At 43.2% G+C, this 20,793-nt stretch overlaps 1 long non-coding RNA gene across 1 annotated transcript; it reads right to left on the minus strand.

Annotated features, from left to right (window-relative positions):
* Nucleotides 1-1,559: 1,559 nt before the first annotated feature.
* Nucleotides 1,560-13,087, minus strand: LOC121630661. Its single transcript, XR_006008571.1, has 3 exons — nucleotides 12,993-13,087; nucleotides 12,071-12,078; nucleotides 1,560-1,571 (listed from the first exon to the last, which is right to left on the minus strand). It is a non-coding gene; the product is annotated as an uncharacterized LOC121630661 (long non-coding RNA).
* Nucleotides 13,088-20,793: the final 7,706 nt, after the last annotated feature.

The raw sequence follows: 20,793 nt of genomic DNA on the forward strand, positions 1-20,793 counted from the left end.
CTATTACAAAATCCTCATGGTTCATTGCAGTAATTTCTGTTCTGTTTGATCTGCAGCGTACTCCGGATTTCCCTATGCAAAGTTTAACAGGTTCAGCTTGACATTATTACCCCAGTTTAGAGAAGCTTCTTTACTCAAAGTCAATTAAACGGCAGTGGAATGCTGCTGAGATTGATAAAAGATGAACAACTGTGTTTGAGAAGAGAGCGGGGAGAAATTTCAAAAGCAAATAAAGTGTTTTACAAGTGCAAAGACTTTTAAAGACAATGCATAAATCTGCATCTCAATTTAAAATCTATTCCTCAGAATGTCAGACTTCCAAACACCCGTTCAGGACTTCTCATCCAGACTAAAATAGTGCATTTTACATGATAAACAGCATCATTTTACAGCAGCCAGGAGAGATCTGCATGCACATGAATCTGAAACACACCAGCAGCTGGAGGCCTGGTCACACCTGGCAGGGTGTAGAAACTCCACTTTACAGCATGATGATGGCTGGCTGGAAGAAAGGAGGAAGAAACCTCAAGGTAATGAAATAACTACTGATGATTCGAGTGAGCACGTGGTTTTCCTGGAAATGTCAGTCAGTTCTGCAGAGATTTTGCTCCTGATCGTCCTCCTCTGTACCTGGAACCGGATTCAGTTTTGACTTTTTTTTTAACAATACAGAAACAAAACATTGAACATGTAAGGAAATACATCAACGATTACCACATAAGTCTGTTCTTCTTCTCTGTCAGTGTCTTCTCCTTCTAATGATCTCCCATCATGCATTTCATTTTCAGCATTATAATGTATTTGGACAAAAATCTGAGCAATAACAACAACAATACTATCAGCTGTCATTCTTGTTGCCACATCTGTAAGAGCAGACAAGACAAATCACACAGATTTAACCCTTTGAAGACACAAGTATCATATTTGGTACATGCAGTTTCTGAAACTTGCTGCATCACTTCATGGTAGAAACGTGGCTCAAACACAATCTGATTCTTTTTCCTGTTGGACACCTTTTGCACTACAAATAATTTTGACATATTGCTCATTAATAAAGTATAAACAAACAAAAATCATGTTTGTTCTTATTTTTTGCATTTCGTTAAAGGTCAAAATAAAGACAGCATATAAAAAAATAGAATATTTTTCCCCCCTTTATTTTAGGTTGAGCTTTAAGGGATTAACTAAATAAACATAATAATGGTAAATGGTAAAATGACAGATTTCTGTATTAAAAAAAATCCTCATCGTCATAATAAAAAACAACAACAATAAAAAACTCACTCTATAAACCTTCATAAATCCCATTTCTGCTCTGTACCCAGTGAATAAATGTTCTCTGTCTTTATTTGTAAAGTGTTTTACGGTTCTACATGGTTTTAACTCCTCCCTGTTCCACAGTTTGTACAGATACTTTTCATTTTAAAGTTATTCTACCTTCTTAATAAATAACCTCCCTCTCCTGTATGGTATCTGGTAACATCCTATTTAATTGATCCTATTTGAAATGCGACTATATCCATAAATTTTAACAGTTTTGACTGGACAGTGAGCGAGTGTAATCCAAATAACTGACACTGTGAATAATCCTGTTTGCCCTTTTCTGTAGAATAATTATTTTTTATCCCCATATTTCTGTCCAGTAGTGGAAGTAAGAAAAGAATGACTTAATCTATGTTACAGAGTGACTTTAAATCAAGAACCGGTTTCGTTTTGTTTAAAATTTAGAGGCATCTTGATATTTTGGTTTGTAGATAGTTATAGTTTGATTTCCAGCTAATATGATTATCTGTTGTTATCTCAATGGATTTATTTTCATTAACCTTTTCTAGCTGAAATCTGTGCATCTCTAGCTGAACATCTACTGAATACCATATTAAACCATATTTCCTTCATTATATCTTCTAACAGAACATCTTGGTGTCATCAGCAAACAACACAAGCTTTAGGACCTGTGAAACTTAGCAAATATCGTTTATGTACAAAATTAATGATCGAGGTCCCAGTACTGAGCCTTGGGGTACCCCACAAACCATAAATCACAAACTGTTGGAAAGTCTGTTCGTTTCACTTTTAAAAGGTGAATTTTTATGAGGAAAATGCATTTGTGGGATGGGCAGCAGAGTTGAGTATGTTGGTTGTTCCCATGAAATCCATCCATCCACCTGTCCATCCGTCCATCCATCCGTCCATCCATCCGTCCATCCATCCATCCATGGTACAACCTACATACTCAATGCTGCTGCTCATCCCACAAATGCATTTTTCTTGCAAATGTGGCTCAATTTGAAAGGGAAATAAACAGACTTCCTAACCTCATGAGAATTATTACCCAGAAGCATTTTTACGAGTGGAATAAGAAACATTCCATCAAACACTCGTTTTCTGGCTTTTTCTGCTACGTTTAAGATCAATGAGGAATTCCTTTTCTTTAAAGGGGCAATATTCAGTTTACTTAAAGTCGTCTTTGTTCTTTATTACTGTTTCATTTTTTATAGGGAGACTAAACCTGAGTCTGTTATTTATCTCTAAAATTTTAGAAAAAATTGTTGCTAAGCAGCTTACAGCTGCTTTAGAGACACACCATATCCTGGATCATTTTCAGTCTGGCTTTCGCAGGGCACACTCCACTGAAACGGCCCTGCTCAGAGTCACCAATGACATCCTGATACAGAGCGATGCAGGTCATTGCTCTGTGTTATTGTTACTAGACTTGACCTCTTTTAAAAAGCAGCTAAAAACACATCTTTTTAAACTTGCTTTTACTTAGTTTTATTTGTTTTTATTATCTCTGTATTACTGTTATTCGGTGTTTTATCTTATTGTTAAGCACTTTGTGATTTTATCTTGAAAGGTGCTATATAAATAAACATTTACTTACTTACTTACTTATTTCAAAAAGAAATGTTGCTTTCAGTGCACTATCAATTAAAAAGAAGGAATTAATGGGAAAAATTATTTGCATGTGTATATTTTACACATTGTTAAAAACAAAATAAAAAAAGAGACTAGATTTCATTATTTGCTGAATACTTTTTATGAGCAGCAGATCAATCACAATAAAAAAATATCAAAACAGGATGCAATTCAGAAAAAAAAACACAAAAAGAACAACAGTGTTGGTGGGGATTGTGCATGTGTGTGTGTGTGCATGTAAAGGATTCTCATTGGATTTAAGGTCTATTGTGCTGAGGTAAAAGCCCCAGGGGCTTTCATTTGGGGACGACTTAGGGTCTTTGCTTTGCAAATTAAATTATTCCCTTCTACTGGAATGTGAGATTTTCATAAGCGCACTGTTTCCTCTCTATCAACCTCATGCAGCTCCATCTTACTGTTTGCTATGTATAAGCAGTGTAATCACAGGTATAGCTGTGGCTCTGTGCTTTGGATGCCCTCCACACAAGCTCGTGTCTTCCAAGTGGAAACGGGGAATCTCACTCCTTTTTATCAACATGTAGATTAGAACACAGAGCGTCTAAGCCTGTGCATGCATGCCGTTTCTAAAGCAGCGCGTGTTCGGTGACGACATGAAAACACAGGACAGAATCCACCAGTAATGCGAATCAGATGCAGGGGATGTTTGTCACGACGGGGCCGATGTCCGTTTGCAAACAGGACATGTTCTCTCAGCATCACATCGCCTGGTCGAAGCAAGTCATTCGTTAAATCATGAGGAATTAGCTTCTTCTCCAACATTGTGACAACGCCACTTCTTTCATGAAACCCGAAGTGTCCGAACAACTAAAAATAAATAATACTAGCATAAAAACTCGTTCAGATGATGTCATTCCCTACATTTCCCCGGAGCTACACCTGCTTCACACTACCCATGATGCACTGCTCTTTCTAGCCTAACAAACCAGCAACGCTCCACGGCAACACCGGTGCAAAGAAGCTGCAGACGCAGCGTCTGCTTGGACTATGTACAGGGATAGTAAGTCCTGTCTGAAAATGTAATCTAACATTTCTGTGTATATGTTGTTGTACGTGTTTACTCTATGGGACTACGAACGGAAATTAGCACCTTGCTAAATCTGTTATATTTACAGACGTATTTTACTTGCATTAGTATGCATTGTCTCAATTAAATGATCAAACTATGATTAAACTAAATTATGTATGCCTGTGCTTAAAAAAACAAGTCAGAACATCAGCTTCATCAGAGTTGAAGCATCTGTCGCGTGTTAGAAGACTTCCATTTATAATATTTCTACGTTTTGCGGCATATTTTTTCTTGATTTAAATTTGGGGGAGAGGGAAGCTGCAAACAGCTGTTTAACAAACAAAAAAAGAGACCTTCTGTTACACTAAAAAAAACATTTTTGTCCTCTGTCCACACATCTGTTCCACAGGCATCTATTTTATGTGATAGAATTTAATTGCTTTCATTGTAAGACACAAAACTTTATTTTCTTTTCTTTCCAGTCTTCCACTGTCACTTCTAACCTAAAAGAATTTAAACTGAACTTTTAGTTTATGAGAACACTGCCCAGAAATGCCCCGGTGGGTCATATTCTTCACGCAGACAATAACGACCTGTAACATGCGCCCTCTAGTGGTCATGAGACCAGCTGCACATGAAGTGTAAAATGGCATGGTGGGTTCAAATGATGTGTTTTGTCCTAACCAAGTTAACCAAAATTTCTCCTCAAACTGAAGCAGGAAGTGAGAAAAAATGTTTTATTTTTCATACTTATTTTTATTTATTTATTTATTTTTTTTTTAGATAAGATGTAAACAGACACTGTGAATGAGGTTAAGCTGGAATGGAGCTTGTGACGTACACTCTGACCCAAGTCACGCAGAATGAGGTTGTCCTGCTGAGATGACGTGGAGCTCCAGGAAAAACCAAAACCGATCTCAAAATACCACCAAAAACAGAAAACTCATGCCAGTTTCTACAAATGCTGAAACTAAACATGTCAAGTTGTATCATAGACGAACATTAAACTTAACCAAACCAATTAGTTTACTTGACTAATTTTCTTCACACCCTGAGTTGTTTTAACTACCTCTCGAGTCAGATTTACAGAAATCATTTAGTTGTTTCAAATAGTCTAAAACTCACTGACTCAGTTTCATGTAAAGTCAACTTGTTCCAAATTAAATGCTCGTAAATGTCAAAAAACATCACTATACTATATAAAACAAAGGATGTCCTGAACAAGACGTCATACAGGATTGAACTGTGCTTGTGCAGGGCTGCGGGGTAATCCATAGAAAACCAGCACTCTTCCTACTTTTATTTTACAAAAAGATCTATAAACCATGTTTAAAACTAAAGTATGAGGAAAATATAAAGAACAAGTATGAAGAAGAGTAATACAGAAAATACTGAAACTTGTGTTTGCTTGAAAGGTGAAGGTTTTGTTTTGCCCTGCGCTGTACTGGCGCTGCTCGCTGGAGATGTTTAGTAAAACCAGTCGGGATAATAAGCTTCAGCCAATACCTTCGATTAGCTTTAGCTTGTGTTGCTTTGTGGGTTTTATTGGGAGATTTTTTATGCTAATCAATTAAAAAACATCCAACCCTTAAAAAAGGCATCCCACCTCACAATTTCAGCCAGATCCAGCTGGACAGCTACCCTGGGGCTTTACCGTGGGGCTGACGATATGGACCAGGACCCCAGGCAGAGCACCACCCGAAGGCTTTTTCCGGCTGGGTAAGTTGACCTTCCTGGTTATGAACTCGTGAACGTCTCACCTTACCCCACACACTGCAACAACCTCAAATATGTCAATAACATCATGGTCATTAGATCCTCTTCTTAACTGAGACTCCACATTTACAACAACCCCTCAGACCCACTCGGTAACACACAAACCCACACCCCCATACAGAAACCTCGGGACCTTGACTAAGACTCTCAGTCCTACAGCCGCAACCTATCCACCTTCCACACCCCAACGCCAGCTCCTGGAGAGGGGCTCTTCTTCATCCTATGGCCCCCCTGACCGGACCAGGAGGAGCTTCAAAGGGACCTTCATCTTTACCATAGATGATTAAAACTCACAAATTACTTTCCTCCAGACACAGACTATCAACACACACCATTTACCCATCCGTCTCACTGGGAACCAGACCACACCAGACTCCACCAACCTACACCTGGACAGATGGGCCCTGCGTCACCACCATCCCACGGCGGACGGCCCTGTCAGGGATGCATGCAGGACCCTCACCAACTCATCCATAACCACAAGATCGTAATCAAACCGGCATTATGGACCGTCACCAGTACTGGAAGCTAAAACACAACTAAACGACGTCACCTTCAACAACTCCATTCAATCAGTCTCCCAACCCTCATTCAGGACCACTTCACACCAGAAACTACATGTCAGCCAAACAAAGACGTTACCTGTTCGAACCAGACAGTCCACAGCCCAGTTCTAGTCATGGATTGTCTCAGTTAATCTCCGTCTGTGCCACCTATCACATTTCCTAATATAATAATCACCTCCTGAGCTTTGTCCATGTAGCAGACACATACACTTCTATGACTTCATCTGATCCATGGCTGTCCCTACGCCATCATACCGCTTCACAACCGACATAGACAGCCTATACACAAGCATCAACACCCAGCCAGGCCTACGCACTGTTTCCACCACCACCCAGACCTCAAGAGACTAGATCCAGAACTTCAACTCCTTCAACTCTGTCGTAGCAAGCAATAATCAATCCTGTCTCCAGGTTAGCGAGACAGCCATGATGAGGGACTCACCCCCTCCGAGGCTGGTCTCACAGGGTTCGGGGCTAACCCTGACCCATGGCTGTCTCCTAGGTTCATCTTACTTCTGGTTATTTCTTCAACTTTACTCAGATGTGAGAAAACAGCCATCATGTAAATCTCGCAGCTCGTAGTTTACGTCATCACGCCATCTTTCTTACCCAACAAGACAAGAAACAGAAGAAAGAAGTTTATTCTGAGTTACAAGCCTTCATTTGGCAAAACTCTGAAATTAATTTAAATGTAAAACCCTACTGGCCTTTGTTTGTTAATTCAAACTAGTTTATTTTATTCATCTATTTTCTTTAACCCACTCTCACTTTTATATTTATTTTATATGATTTATTTGTTTGTTAGCTCTTATTTTTAGATTTAATTGTATTTTATTATATTAAAATCTTTTTCCCTGTATTTTTTTGTTCTTATATAATTAATAAATTCAAGCGCTAGGGGTTAAATCTATTTTAGCCATGGGAGCTGGTAAACCGGTGAAAGGAGAAAACATGATGATTTCCTAAAATAACCTTCCTCGTGTGTTAGCTTCCTGTTAAGGAGTCAGGGTTGAGTCGCATTTTAAATCAGCCACAAAATTCCCACAAAACTATTACTTTTAATCAAAGTTGGTTTTCACATACTGGTTGCTTTCTTTGGCTTCCTTATCTATGGAAAGATTGGCTTTAGTGTTTTTTGTGGCCCCCATGGCCCTCTCATTTCTCTGTAAACATGTTTTACATGTAAAGAAATAGTAAAATGAATCAAGACAGTTTATATAAATAAATACACGAAAGGTTTATTAGCTACCAAACAGTTACCATGAAGTATTCTAACACATCTGTTTAAGAAATTAGCTTTTGTTTTTAATATAATCCATAGCAACAGATGTGGTGTTATGGGTCATTTTTTATGCACATTGTGCGACAAGGAAAAGACAAAACAAGTTTTAGTTGTTTCTTTGTGTTGTTGTGGCCGTGCGTTCAGACGTTGAGGCTTGATGAGGAGGAGCTACCGCTGATGCCACGTAGGTGAGCTCTGCAGCAGCTCAGGTCTTGGTTCCCTTCGCTCTTTGTGTGGGTCGACATGGAAACTTCCAGCCTCAAGTAACATTTACCTCCTTTTAATTTTCTTATGTAGTTTAATGAATTCAAAACCTAAAATTGGGTCAGTGCTGACCCTAACAAAAGAGGAAGGTTAACTGAAAACTGAAGACTGACTGGAGTGTCACGTTTTCCACAAACCCCTTCAGACAAATCTTTAAGCAGAGGTTCTGGTTCTCAGGAGTGAAACCGCCTCCCTGTCGAAGTGGCGCTGGGCAGCCTGTGTCCTCTGACTTGGCTGATGAGCTAGCAGGCTATGCTAAATTGGCTATGCTGTTGTTTTGCAGCATTGTTTGGATGTACAGCAGATGGAGGAAATATGGCTCAGCTAATGCTGTGAGTAAACAGGGCAGTAAATCAGCCGGCAGCAGCAGAGACTGAGACCAGAGGCGTCAGGAACTGAGGCTTGACGTGAGCAAACTACTGTGTTGGGTTCATATTGAGCGCCGGGGCTGATAAGGAGGACGGTTCTGCAGCAGGTTTACTCTGCTGACAGACAGCTGCAGATAGAAGGTTATAGAGTCGGTCTGGACGTGTGTGTGCACGTTTGTGTGTTTGCTGGCTTTTGGGAGCGAGTGTTGGCCTCTTCTTTTTGACAGGGCCTGTAGCTGACGAGGGATCCTTTTCTCATTAAGCCCCCCTCTCCCTAATCCTCCCTCTCGTTTGAAACCCAGTCCACACCTCTCCTCGTTCGGAGGGAGAAAAAAGCTGTTTGTCAGAAGATGCTCCTGCTCTTTCTGCCTTTACTCTCCCTCCCCATCGCCACCTTTCCCCCTCCTTCTCAATCTCTCCTTTCTCTTTATCAATGAATATACCACTCCTGACACTAAAGACTTAACATCAAATGAGCTTGGAAATCCATTTTCACACTTTTGGCTGCCCATTCCAAAGCTTTGTGTTTTTTTTTCCTGTTTCAGAAGAGGCGGATGGAGTGTGGCTCACAGTCGCAGCGTTGCCTTTGTTCGTCTGCCCTCTGGCCCTCAGTGCCCAGGCTGCCGGTACCACCGGGAGACGGCTTGAGGAGATCAAACGGGCTGCAGCGAGGAGTGCCGGTACCTGGCCCCAAAAGATGCCCCCTGGCTCTCACAATTAAATCAGCCAGCCCGCAAAAAATTCCTGCTACCGTCAATCAAAATAATTTACCCAGGCACGGTTGCTTTCTTAAAGGCGCACTGCTGCTTTCCTGACGGGGCCTGTCCACTTAATTTCAAAGCTCTTTATTCAAATCAGGGCTGAGGAGGAAGTGCCGGCAAGCACAGCAACCAGTATTCTTATCCTCTAGCCTGCAGTTGTCTTCAAAAATAATGTGAAGGAGGGGTGGGGACGAAGGGGAAGAGATAGGAGAGAGAAAAGAGGCGCACGGTGAGGCAGCGTGTCATTTGAATAATACGCTGGACACTTTCAATCTCCCAGAACATAAGAGGGAAGGTTTTAATGCACAGGGTGGCAGGAAGCACACACAGTGCCCCCGGTTGCCTCGGTGGAGGCGTTAAAGGGACGTGTGCTGAAGTCAGATGGAGGTTAAACTCAAAAGTTGTGTTGACCAAAGAAAAGGGCTGAATTTGAAAGCACCATCATCCTTCTGTGAACTATTTTACTCACATGAAAAGACAAACTATGCTAACAGAGGCTGTTTGTGCATCTTTTGTTGTTTTTTTTCTTTTTATATCCACTGAATTTGGGATAGTGTGTGGTTCGTTGTGTTTGCATCACATGCCGAATAAAATGAAGATGTGATGTGATCCATCATCCAATGATGCTGTGTAAACTGTAACAAAAAAAACCCCCAAAAAACCCATAAATCCATATTTTTTCCCAACAGAACATAAACATTCCATGATGCTCCAGATGTTGTGTACTGGTGAAAGGTCTGGACTGCAGGCAGGCCAGTTCAGCAGCCGGACTCTTCTCCTGTGAAGCCATGCTGCTGTGATGGATGCAGGATGTGGTTCAGCATCGTCTTGCTGAAATCTGCAAGTCCTTCCCTGAAAGAGACGTTGTCTGGATGGAGCAGATGTTGCTCTAAAACCTCCATGTACTTTTCAGCATTGATGGAGCTTCACAGATGTGGAAGCTGCCCACGCCATAGGCACTAATGCAGCCCCATCCCATCAGAGATGCAGCTTTTCACCTGTCCACTGATAACAAGCTGGATGCTCCCTCTCCTCTTTAGTCTGCAGGACACGCCGTCCATGCTTTCCACAAACTAGTTCACATCTTCATCCAGGTTTCCACTTTACCTCAGACCATTTTAAATGAGCTTTGGACCAGAGAAGACGGAAGAAGCTGGTTCTGGATCCTGTTCACATCTGGCTTCTTCTCTGCATGATGGAGCTTTAACCTGCATGTGTGGGTTTCAGGGTGAACTGTGTTCACAGACAGTGGTTTCTGGAAGTCTTCCTGAGTCCATGCAGTGGTTTCCAGTAGAGGAACATTTTTCTGAAATTGTTCCACAGTTTTAGATCCAGTTTGTCTCAGATTGGTGAAGCTCTGTCTATCTTTCCCTCTGAGAGACTCTGCCTCTCTGAAATGCTCCTTTTATACCCAGTCATGTTACTGACCTGTTGCCAGGTAACCTGGTTAGTTGTCCAATGCTCCTCCAGGTGTTTCTGGTTTGTACCAGGTACTTTTCCAGCCTTTTGTTGCTCCTGTTCCAACTTTTTCCAGACGTGTTGCTGCATCAGCTCATACTTTCATCACATGGTGAAACGTCTCCGTTTCATCACCCGACATGTTGTTTATCTTCTGTTGGGATTAAAATATGGCTTCATGAGATTTGGAAATGATTGTTTTCTGTTTTTATTTATGGTTAACAGCATCCCCGCTTTTTTTTTTTTTTGGAATCTAGGTTTTAGTTTTTACAGCCTAAATTAAAAGTAAATCCTCCCGGAAACTAAATGAATGTGTAGAAAATTAATCAAATTTTCTATTTTAAAACTGGTGATATCTCCTTTTCTGACACTTTCACAACGTACAGTGAAACTTTTTTGTCTGTTTATTTAAACTTAAAGAGACAAATCAGTCAGTGAGTATTTCTTATGAGAGTTTCATGAACTTCTCTAAGTCTTGAGTTGGAAAATCGTTTTTCCATAAATTTTACCTTCTGCTTTCTCATAGCAACTTAAGTACAAAGAAGTGAACTTGGTCCTGAGCCGCATGTGTCCATGTAAACTACTCTCCATTTAGTCCTTACCTTGCTTTTGAGTTGTTTACAGCCTTTAATCACGGCTTTGTTGATTTTTGAGTGATGACCGATGAACACCTCATGCAGGTATTGTACCCAGGAAATCAATTTGGCCTCTCTCCATTCATATTACCTGCAATAAATGACAGCATCTTGCCATTCTGGGGCTCTCCTGCAGTCCTCTTTGTTCCGTGGAAGGACTCAGGCCATTGTTCTATTATACCGTGTCCTCATGGCATAAATCATAAAACGACATCCACCTATACAGATGCTTTCTCAGAGAATCGTAGACGCAGCAGGGTGTATCTTTAAGGCTTTTGTGTTGGCGTGACAGACAGCATGGTATTGTTAGCTGATTTAGACAAAGGTGGGTTTTCATGTTTTCTGTGTAGTATGAGGATTTTTTTCTTTATTTCTCTGCCTGCTGGAGAACCCTGAAGCTCAATGAGTTTGCCCAGTTGAGAGAGTGAGAGAGAAAGCAGGATTTTTGCATTATTCTGAGATGCTGTCTAAGACAAAATTAGCCTGCCTCGCCGTCTTCTCGCTTTGCATATAAACACCTGTAATGGTGCTTTAGGCGTGCATGCGTGTCCTTCCAGCCTCACCACACAGAAACATCGCAGGGCTTTTGGGCAAATACCCAGAGAGGAAAATCAAAATGATGAGCAGAATATTCTTTGACACATTGAATAACAGCCAAACACAATGGTGTCTGCACTGCTGAAGGTATACTCAGTGTAAGGCTATGTAATCAGATTACTTTGAGCTGCTTTTTCTCTCTTACCACGAGTAGCCTCATTTCTATCTCTTTTTTTTCCTCCAGAGGAAATTGCAGCACACTCAAGCCTGCATTTGTCCTCTCCCTGAGTAACTATCAAAAAAGAGAGATTCATCACTGACACAGAAAACAATGAAATCTGCAGCTCAGAGACTATTTTTTATCTAAATATACACTTAAATACATTTAACTGACCAAGAGGGGAGTATGCAGCTGCTTCCAATAAACCAAGATAAAGCACTGCAATGGTACTTTGATTTGAGCGTCTTGGAACTGAAAACAAAATGGACTCTTCTATAAATCATGATAATACTGTGACTGCAGGGAGAAAAAGGAGGGGGCGGCTATGCGAATGCAATAAGAGATAAAAAGTAGGGCGTTAAAAAAGTGAACTCCATTGTCATTGTATGGAAAAAAAGACTCAGAGCAGGAGTGGGTTGTGTACATTGGCAGGAGATCGGTATGTCTTTGGGAAGGTGCCAGCAGCTTGTCAAAGCTGAATTATGGGAGTCAGAGGGGTGGAAGTCACGAAACCAGCTTGGGCCCTGAGCGGTACCCTGGGGCACCCCTTGGCACAGACATCAGAGCTGCTGGACAAGGTGGTGAGACAACAAACCGGTCTGTGGTCAAATAAAAGCCATCAATGTCAACCTGGATCTGCTCCTGCAGCTGGCTGTAATTGAGTGTTTGGCCTGTAATTACAGACATGAAGGCTTTTCTGTAAAGAGGTGGACAGCTTTGGAAATTTTCCATCGCTGACTGTACAAGGATTAGTTGTAGACATAAATTGCACTTTGTATTGTCAGCTTTGCATAATTTTTGACAGAATGAAAGGAGGATAAAAAGAAGTCCTCTCTGAACTGATGTAACTGAACCTTTTCCCTGCAGGGGCTGAAACTTCATTTATGATGGCATACAGACTGAACCAAGGAAGGCTGCTGGTGTCAATGTTAATCATGTCCTCGTGGGTGAAATGTTGAAATGAAACTTCTCTGAGTCTTGATTAAACATCCTGTATGCAGGGGAAAGTAAACTGAGCCCAGAATTGGTGAAGTTTGATTGGGAAAGCATCAAACTCTCAGCTGGTTCCAGTTCCTGATTCAGACTGAAATACGTCTGCTTGTTTCAGATTTACTCAACAACAAATTCAAGTAAGGCTTTTTTGTTTTAGGGATCTACAACAGCCTGGAATCATAAAATAACACCCAAAATGTCACGGCTGAGTCCAGCCGTCTGAATAAGGTGAAGCAGGACCCAAATAGCAGACGTGAACACTGTAGAAACAGAACAAACTATTGTTTTCTGGAGTCAGTGGTCAGAACTGGGGAGGGCCGGGGTTCCTGGATCTCTGGGAGGAGAGGAGAATGATAAGTGGCAGTCCGGATCAAAAAAATCCAATTATCCAATCTTAGTGGGTGGCTTACTGAATCCAGGTGGAAATCCTGAGTGGAGGGGAAGGTAGCTGCTGCAGTACCTGAGCTGGAGGAGGGTGGGGCGAGCAGGCAGGTAGGTGGAGGTCACAAGCGGGCAACCGGTGGAGGAAGACTGGAGGTGGAGGCAAACTGAAGTTCTGGAGCAGCAAGGCAGTGCTAGGAAGGAGGAAAAAGGCAAGGCAGGGTCAGAGTACTCGACTGGAAGCACAAGTAATACTGGTGGCGACCTGATTTACCACAGAAACAGTGAGATAATCTGGCGAGGTCTGGTTGCTCCTGCAGTCCTCATAAAGGGAGGCTTGATGAGGGTTGATGGAACTCAGCTGGGGAGGCAGGAGCAGACCAGACTCTGCCCAAGGCTTCCTGAAACCAGTACAGCCCCACCTAAAGCTCAGGAAAGGGAAAGACAAGCAGCAGAACCGTGACACAAAATAGTCACGTCATCTATTAGCAGGGCTCTAAGTGAACATCCACCGACCTGCAAACGCAACCTACATAAAAACCTCCTGTCCAGCTCAGCAGGTGATGGATGAATCATTGACCCGTCCATCAGAGGCGTCGTCTGCCAGCTGCTGCCTGAACAAAGTCCAGCTGAATGAGGAAAAGGAAGAAGGAAAAGCAGAAATGCGGTGGTTGGACGGTGGAAAAAGGAGGCTGGAAAGAAGAAAAGAAGCGAGAGGACAATGTCCACGACCAAAAAGGAGTAGAGAAAGGAAGAGAGGACATTTAATATAAAATGAGTTGAGGCGTTACCAGGCCTGCCAAGAAACATTGAACCCCCAACTTGTCCTGGGTCTTCCCCTGGGTCTCCTGAGTGGGATGTAACCAGAACACCTCACCAGGGAGGCGTCCATGCAGGAGGCATCCCGATGTCCTCGCCTCCTCGTCTGGCTCCTCTGGATGTGGAGAAGCAGCAGTTCTACCCTGGTCTTCTCCTGGATGACAGAGCTCCAGAGGAAACTCACTGCAGCCGCTTGTATTCATGATCTTGTTCTGTTGGTCGCTACCTGGAGCTGGTAGGAACGTAAAACGGCTGGAAAATGCAGAGCTCAACACTCCACCCTTTTCTGGTGAAAGTGGAATCCAGCGTCTGAAAGATTTATAAGAAAGACTTTGTGTCCTGTGTCTTTTGGCAATAGGCCATCCTCGTAGCTACGATTTACAAACCGAGATGGACGGTTAGCTTCTCCCATTCAGAGTCTGTGATGTTTCTGCTTTTTATGGAATTTTTCTTTCACCTTTTGTTTTAATTTCCTTCCAAACCAGCTGAAGGAAACAAGACTGAGGAACAGCTTCTTTTTAAACCAGCGTCTGTTTAACGGAAGATTGTTGGATTCTCTCAGATCTGATCCCTGGACAGAGCATGTGGCTGCATTAATTCACAGCATCAAACGTTTCACTTCCACTTTCAAACATATAGAGAACAGAGTTTCTTTAGTTCCATTTCTACATAGAGGTTTGTAGATTCCCTCTCTGAAGATGATGGAAACCAGTGATCTTCACTGTTTTATGCTTGATCCTGTAGGACAAACACAGCAGAACAAAGGACAAAAAGCCAAACAAAATAATAAACATAAAATCCTTCCATCTGTTCATCATTGTTCAAGTTGTTCAGCTCATAAGTTTCTTTAGTTGCTGAAGCTCAGAGTTGCAGCACTTTGTGGTTTCAGATTTTTCCTTTTGTTAAAGACACACTCCACATTTTTCCAACTTAAAAGTCTGCAATCTGAAATGGTTTGATGGCACAGTGACATTTCTGGACCAGTCGCTTTCCAGCAGAGTCCTAAGAAACCATATAAAGCTTTGATTAGCCGTCCGTAGGGGGCGTCACTGGGAAAATCTGCTAAAGTTTTGTAATGCCTCTTTAAATAAAGAAAAATCTATATTTTTTAAATAGCATATAAATAATAAAGCTAGCATTGGATGCTGTAGTGACCAAACGTTGCAGCTATACTATAGTTAAGTTGTGCTTTTTAAGCTGCTGACAGTTCCCACAGTTTTACTGATAAATTTTAAAAAGCTTTGTCAGGCCCTTCAGGATTTTGCTGCATTTGTCCTGATTGTTCTGACCTAAATTTCCCGATAATTCTGCAACTTCTCTGAAAAGTTGGAACAATTGTTGCTGTTTTTATTTTAAATTTGTTTTCTTCAAATGCATCTGAAATGTATTTAATTTTTTTTTTGTAATTTTCTAATAATACTTCTTAATTAAAATCTGGTTTATAGATCACCTTTATAAAATAAACCCACAACACACCCTACCAGGCTGACTGCTGACAGATGCTGGATCAGGAACAGCATGCCATCCCACAACAGTTTAACAAAGAGACCAGCATGAGGAGGAGGTACCAGGCTGGAGACCGGCATGAGGAGGAGGTACCAGGCTGGAGACCAGCATGAGGAGGAGGTACCAGGCTGGAGACTGGCATGAGGAGGAGGTACCAGGCTGGAGACCACCATGAGGAGGAGGTACCAGGCTGGAGACCGGCATGAGGAGGAGGTACCAGGCTGGAGACCGGCATGAGGAGGAGGTACCAGGCTGGAGACCAGCATGAGGAGGAGGTACCAGGCTGGAGACCGGCATGAGGAGGAGGTACCAGGCTGGAGACCGGCATGAGGAGGAGGTACCAGGCTGGAGACCGGCATGAGGAGGAGGTACCAGGCTGGAGACCACCATGAGGAGGAGGTACCAGGCTGGAGACCGGCATGAGGAGGAGGTACCAGGCTGGAGACCGGCATGAGGAGGAGGTACCAGGCTGGAGACCAGCATGAGGAGGAGGTACCAGGCTGGAGACTGGCATGAGGAGGAGGTACCAGGTGAGGAGGAGGTACCAGGCTGGAGACCACCATGAGATGTGGATTAACATTTTCTGGTTTCTATAAAACTTCCCATGAATTTAAAACTCAAAAGGTGCCTTAAAATGAAATCTGGTATAATTTGGTGCTTCATAGATAAAGTCATCTGGCCAAGACCAGGCAGGGTTGGGGGTTGGGTGGTGTGGGGGTCATGGTTTACTTTGCATTCCTCCAGAATGAAGCCCAGTGTGCCTTCATGCCTGAGAAAAGGGCAGAGCTGCTGAAGCGTGTTACTAATTAACACGGAGCTGAAGACCAAAGCGACCGTTCACACTGACAGAAAGCAGGTGTCTGTATTTTATTCATTGCTTCATACAAGAGCTCAATCAAACACATTTAACACACCTTTCTGAGCCAGTCACACACACCAATATATTGCAGCAGTGCAGATCAATAACACTAATAAGATTTGGGGTTTAATCATGCATACACGTATGTTATGTGGGATGGAGTCGTAGCAGCTAATGTATTCACACGGAGACCAACTGCAGTTTGACACAAAGCAGGGGGGAAGCTGGACTTGGTTGAGTAACTGTAATAATTGGAAAATGATTTTGATAGCCTGAAACAATCTAATATATTACAGAATTTTATTAAAATAATATCAAATCAAATTAACTGCTATTCCATAATGAATTAGGTAACAAGTTAGGCAGATATTAATCGCTATTTCCTCCCTTAGGCCTGAGCAGACTGGGAGAGAGAACGAGGGGGCGATGAGTGAGGGGGTGATGGGAAAGAGGGATGGAAAGATAGAAATGAGGGGGGGGGGGGGGGTTAACTTGGCTCTTGCAACTTGTTAGAACCAGTAGTGAGTAAGTGTCTAAGAGGATTTTTACCTGTTTACCTTTATTTCATAAATGTTTTGCTGTTCCATCAGAGGATGGTGCACCTGTCCAGAACCAGCACTCCAGTCCACCTACACCCCCCCAGACAGCGTCTGATTGGCTCTTTGAAGCAAGCCCCCTTAAATGGACCTGTAATTAGGCTGGCATGCTCTGACTTGTTCCAGGGCTGCTGCTGCTCACCGTGACTTCTCTTACTGGCATCTCTATGGATGCCTATGGGGGCTTTGCTTCATTTGGGAGACATAGTTTTTTTTTTAAATCAAGTCCAAGTCCTTTGAAATCATTATCAGATGCCTGGCAAGCCGAGCTGTTCCAAATATTTAATGCATCAGGCCTGAGCCTGCTCCCTTCATCACAGCCAGTTTCCCATTAATTCCATCATGTCAATCAATTACTGCTCCTCTGGACTCTGGGCCAGATCAACACTGCATGCAGAAGCTGCTCTGATACCACGCTTCATGCTGTGTTTTCAGACCCAGCCTCACAACTTCACCAAGAAATTACCTAAAGACTTGAAGGGAGGGATGATGAACTCTTCGCCCCGTTTGCATTGCTGTGTCTGCAGGGATTAAAAGAAGACGATAAGCGAAAGGACAGCATTGCTGCTGACGTTCTCCACAGTGGCACAAGGCTGACGAAACCTCATCCCACACTACTGTAGCACTAATAGACTAGGCTTAACCTATTCCAGAAGATCCAAGGGTTTTGTCAATTTAGGATCACTTTACCAGGATTTCAGCGGTGTGGCAGCATGGATTATCATTGGCGGCCTGCAGCACGACGGGGGTATCTGCCCCCGAACCCGTGATAATGGGGTCTGCTCTCCTAAAGAAGATAAGACAGCTACTTATCGAAGACATTGCAGGTGTTCACAAAGTCAATTGCGGGTGAAAGGCGAACAACTAGTGGGGATTTCAGCGTTGTGTGAGACACTCACATTGAACCAAAAGCAGCTTCAGATACAGGAGGGAGCGAGGAAGAGGAGGAGGAAGACTCCTCTGCTGACAAGATTAAAAAGCCCTCAGTGGGAACTTGCAGTATTACACGTCACAGAAATCACAATTTCGGCATGTCATCAAACTTCCTGAGGAGAGGGAAGCCCAGCAACCCCCGGCCCAGAGAGACAGGGAGGTGTGGAAGCATTTGTTTAACCTGACGAGTCCATGAAGAAATCTCACATCAAAGATCTGAGGAGGTCTGAAAGATGCTTCACCCCAACACCTCTGAGCACAGCCTCCTCCTCCAGCCTGGAGGAAAGATGCCAGAGAAACACAAAACACCCCACTTTTTTATTTTTAATTACTAATTATTTCAGAGAGGCTTTAATGGCTTTATTTGAGCTGTCACAGTCATCAGAAGGAGAGACAGAGCAGTGGAAATAGAGGAAGCGAGGGAGGCAGGATTAGGTTTCTCCCGGGGAAAGCAAGGAGGAGGGAGGACAGCTCGTTCCTGATCCAGGGGGTTTTCAGGCCAGGGGGGCGACAGCTGCACTGTCTTTAGCCTGGATTTGAATTTGAATTCTATCTAACGATGCAGCGCCGGCGAGGACTTGGCAGGGCAGTCTGCTAATCTCCCAGACACAAATGCCTGGGCTTTTCTTGTGTGCCCTTGCAGAGATTTGAGTAATTAAAGTTAAATTGAAGGGAATAAAAAATATCCTTCTTGTACCCGGGCTGTCTTGCTAATGCCAAGTGTGAATAGTCAGGTTTGTCCTCAGAACTATAATCCCCAACGCTATTTCTCTTCTTTCTGTCGCTCGCTCTCTCAAAGCTGAGGTGCTGCCAAGTTTCCCCAAGCTCTAAAGACAGTGATAAGACGAGGCCGCAGCCTTTCATCTCGCAGGCATCTTCAAGAAAAGGTGAAAGAAACGAGGTGACGGGGGTTGTGTGGAAAGTGGAGAGGTGGAGATGGCCAACAGTCAGACAGCATCCATCATTTTTGGCTGGAGGAGTCTGGACTTGTCAGAGTTAAGTGAGTTTAAGAGGCCCATGGGGCAGCTGGTTAACCTTCCTCCTCCTCCTGCTTCTCTGACTGTGGACTCCTTTCTATTGTTCAGTTCTGCAGAAATAATCCTCAGAAATTTTAATTGCAGATTATTTTACTATTAAAGACTGAATCATCCACTCTGATGTCTCCAAATGGGACTAATCTAATTATGTGTGCTTCCTGGTCTAATATTTGTGTTTTGAGTGCAGGAAACTTCAGTTCTCTGTCTGTTTGCACAGATCTAAAGCAAACCTGTGCATTTAGTCTGCCTGATGTCAGTGGGTGGGGAAGAGGATGTCATAAGGTGTTTGCAGGAAAAAGCTGCAGCAGCTTGATCTCTGTGCCTCCCCCAAAGCGGCAGCTGCATTCGCTGTTCTGTTCAAAGATAGCTGAGTAACCATCGTGATCTTGCAACACAACAACAGAAAGACATCTCTGCAGAGAAACTTCTACCACAAACATGACAACCAGCAGCCAGAGCGCTGATGTCCTCCAGGACACAGCAGGCACGCCTTAAATCCACACCTGCACAGGTGGAGGCCATGAAGCTGATTACAGCCTGTGCACCGCCCAAAGAAAGCAGAATGAGCAAGATGGGAGTGGATCTTATGGGTTAAAATACCAAACCAAAGTATTTATAAAGCCCTTTAAAATCAACAGCGATGCGACCAAAATGCTGCACAATAAACCAAAACATGAAGGACAGGATGAGAGTAAAAGATGCAGAAATATAGCTTAGACTGAGGTCAGAGGTCAGGGAGGTGTGGAGGAAATTATTTAACAAGATGAGCGGAGATCAGACAGAGTTTTAATTTGTACAGTCCCATGCAGTCTCTGACAAGTCTGAGTGAGGCTCTTCACGGCGTATTTAAAGGCTGGATCACAAACAAGAAGATTACAAAGCAGAAGAATCCCTCACACCCAGCGTGTCCATGGTTATCTTCGGCTCTGTTAGAGGCCAGCTGAGGCTCAGTAAGGCCAACCTACAGGCCTTGTTCTGCATTCAGGTCTTTTCTGCTGCGTAAAAACTGCTTTTAAAGGTTAAACAAGCATGAAAATAAACAATGCAGCTTCACACAATTCTACCCAAACATGATTATATGAACTTTTACAATTAAAGCGTTTTCCTACTAGATTTAAATCAGAGATCATACACATGGATGGATGGATGGATGGACGGACGGACGGACGGATGGACGGACGGACGGATGGATGTATAGATGGATGGATGGATGGATGGATGGATGTGTGGATGGATGGATGGATGGATGGATGGACGGACGGACGGACGGACGGACGGATGGACGGATGGATGTATAGATGGATGGATGTGTGGATGGACGGATGTATAGATGGACGGACGGACGGATGGACAGATGGACGGACGGACGGATGGACGGATGGATGGATGGATGTATAGATGGATGGATGTATAGATGGATGGATTGACGGACGGACGGATGTGTGGATGGACGGACGGACGGACGGATGGACGGATGGATGGATGGATGTATAGATGGATGTATAGATGGATGGATGGATGGATGGATGGATGGATGGATGTGTGGATGGATGGATGGATGGATGGACGGACGGACGGATGGACAGATGGACGGACGGACGGATGGACGGATGGATGGATGGATGTATAGATGGATGGATGTATAGATGGATGGATGGATGGATGGACAGATGGACGGACGGATGGATGGATGGATGTATAGATGGATGGATGTATAGATGGATGGATTGACGGACGGACGGATGTGTGGATGGACGGACGGACGGACGGATGGATGGATGGATGGATGTATAGCTGGATGGATTGACGGACGGATGGACGGATGGATGAATGGATGGACGGACAGATGGACGGACGGA

Source organism: Melanotaenia boesemani, chromosome 20 (genome assembly GCF_017639745.1).
Source record: "Melanotaenia boesemani isolate fMelBoe1 chromosome 20, fMelBoe1.pri, whole genome shotgun sequence".
NCBI classification, from domain to species: domain Eukaryota; kingdom Metazoa; phylum Chordata; class Actinopteri; order Atheriniformes; family Melanotaeniidae; genus Melanotaenia; species Melanotaenia boesemani.